This window comes from Pristiophorus japonicus, chromosome Y, assembly GCF_044704955.1.
Source record: "Pristiophorus japonicus isolate sPriJap1 chromosome Y, sPriJap1.hap1, whole genome shotgun sequence".
NCBI lineage: Eukaryota > Metazoa > Chordata > Chondrichthyes > Pristiophoridae > Pristiophorus > Pristiophorus japonicus.
In genome coordinates, this window is record NC_092011.1 from 27,052,434 (window position 1) to 27,054,933 (window position 2,500).

The 2,500-nt window shown below is 58.8% G+C and overlaps 2 non-coding genes across 2 annotated transcripts in view; both read right to left on the bottom strand.

Annotated features, from left to right (window-relative positions):
• Positions 1-1,519, bottom strand: part of LOC139241156 (28S ribosomal RNA) — a 3,750-nt gene extending 2,231 nt beyond the window's left edge. The window contains exon 1 of the ribosomal RNA XR_011588798.1: positions 1-1,519. This exon is cut by the window's left edge and continues 2,231 nt beyond it. This is a non-coding gene — a ribosomal RNA (28S ribosomal RNA).
• Positions 1,520-2,216: 697 nt separating this feature from the next.
• LOC139241134 (5.8S ribosomal RNA) lies at positions 2,217-2,370 on the bottom strand. The gene has a single exon (XR_011588780.1). It is a non-coding gene; the product is annotated as a 5.8S ribosomal RNA (ribosomal RNA).
• Between the last annotated feature and the right edge of the window lie 130 nt (positions 2,371-2,500).

Genomic DNA, 2,500 nt, shown 5'->3' on the forward strand with positions numbered 1-2,500 from the left:
CAGATTCCGACTTCCATGGCCACCGTCCTGCTGTCTATATCAAACAACACCTTTTGTGGGGTCTGATGAGCGTCGGCATTGGGCGCCTTAACCCGGCGTTCGGTTCATCCCTCAGCGCCAGTTCTGCTTACCAAAAGTGGCCCACTAGGCACTCGCATTCCATGCCCGGCTCCAAGCCAGCGAGTCGGGCTTCTTACCCATTTAAAGTTTGAGAATAGGTTGAGATAGTTTCGGCCCCAAAACCTCTAATCATTCGCTTTGCCAGATAAAACTGCATGTGGACGAGCACCAGCTATCCTGAGGGAAACTTCGGAGGGAACCAGCTACTAGATGGTTCGATTAGTCTTTCGCCCCTATACCCAGGTCGGACGACCGATTTGCACGTCAGGACCACTACGGACCACCACCAGAGTTTCCACTGGCTTCGCCCAGCCCAGGCATAGTTCACCATCTTTCGGGTACCATCACGTACGCTCGTGCTCCACCTACCCGCCGGAACGTGTGAGAAGGGCCGGTGGTGCGCTAGCCGTGCGGGCCGGCGGGATCCTACCTCGGTCGACCCACGCCGACCTTCACTTTCATTGCGCCCTGGGGTTCCGTGACTCTCTTTGACTTGCGCACGTGTTAGACTCCTTGGTCCATGTTTCAAGACGGGTCGTGTGGGTCACCGATATCGCCGCGGACCCCTAGCGCCCGCTCGTGGCTCCTCCGACTCGGCGGCGCAACACGGTCAGGGCGCACTGAGGACAGTCCGCCCAGGTTGACAGTCACGCCGGGAGCATGGGTAGCCCGTCCCCCCCACACACGAGGGTGAAGGCGCAGCAGCGGTCACTTCCCTCGACCCCAGGAAACGGCGAGGCTGCTGCCGGGGGGCTATAACACTCGCCGCCAGAGCGACGAGCCACCTTCCCTCCGGCCTTCCCAGCCGACCCAGAGACGGTCACGGCGCACCACCGATGGATGAAATGCGCCCGGCGACGGCCGAGCCCACGTGGGACGCGGTCCCACAGAGGAGATCCGCCGAACCCGACGCGGCCGACCTAGCCGCCGAGTTGAATCCTCCGCTCAGACTGCATGTCCCACACCCATTTACCTCTTAACGGTTTCACGCCCTCTTGACCTCTCTCTTCTAAGTTCTTTTCAACTTTCCCTTACGGTACTTGTTGACTATCGGTCTCCTGCCAGTATTTAGCCTTAGATGGAGTTTACCACCCACTTTGGGCTGCAATCACAAGCAACCCGACTTCAAGAAGACTCGATCTCGACGAGCCGGGGGCCGCTACCGGCCTCACACCGTCCACAGGCTAAGCCTCGATCAGAAGGACTTGGGCCCCGGAGCGTCGTCGGAGAAAGAGGTCTTCTATACGCCACATTTCCCACGCCCGCCATGCGAGCGGGGATTCAGCGCTGGGCTCTTCCCTCTTCACTCGCAGTTACTAGGGAAATCCTTGTTAGTTTATTTTCCTCCGCTTAGTAATATGCTTAAATTCAGCGAGTTGTCACGTCTGATCTGAGGTCTTAGGTAGAAAGGTAGCTTTTGTCAGCGCTGGCCGGCATCTCCAGCACAACAACACGCACGCACGCCCGGCCGCCCGTTGTTGTCGTCCTCGACACCAACCCAACCCGGGTGGGTTAGTACCGGCTGACGGACAGGGGGTGGGGGTTTGCGGTGCACTGGAGCCCGGGCTCGGCTCACACCGTTCTGGAGTCCCGATTCAGGGAGAGAGAGAGAGAGAGAGCGTCAGAGGGACAGGCGACAGCGAAGCTGGAGAGGAAGGCCAGAAGCAGTGCATTGGCAGCACGGAATGCAGGAGGCTAAAAGCAGGCAGCAGCGACGGCCAGCAGGACGTACGCAGGGGACTGACCTGGACGCACGCTCAGCGGTCGGCAAGTGTGCTAGAGCTAAGCGGGCCACGTGTGGCTGGACACCGAAGTCCAACGCAACACACAGCACCGCAGAGGCTCTTGGGCAAACCGCCAATAGAACCAAACGGACGCAAAGCCAGCGACAGCACTGCAAGCGACGTTGCTACTTCAAGCTACCCTCGGTACAAACCACTAGACTGCAGCCAAAGACCTCCCAACCTCGTCCTCTCTCTCTCTCTGCTGAACACCACCAGCCAAGACATTGTGTTCACCTCTGTGCTCACCTTCAAACTCCAGGGTACCTGAAACGCTCCCCCGACGGCAAAGGCGAGTGTGATTGATCGTACAAGCGTCCCTCAGAAAGGCGTAGCCCCGGGAAGGTCCCGGGGCCGCAAAGTGCGTTCAAAGTGTCGATGATCAATGTGTCCTGCAATTCACATTAATTCTCGCAGCTAGCTGCGATCTTCATCGACGCACGAGCCAAGTGATCCACCGCTAAGAGTTGTTCATTTTTTTTTTCGCTTGCTTTTGTTCCCCAGAGGGCCAAGCCCGGACCGCCCAACGCTTCTCCTCCCTTCCAACGAGGGTCGGGTGGAAGCCCCAGCCTGCAACGGCCCGGAGGTGTAAATCAGTC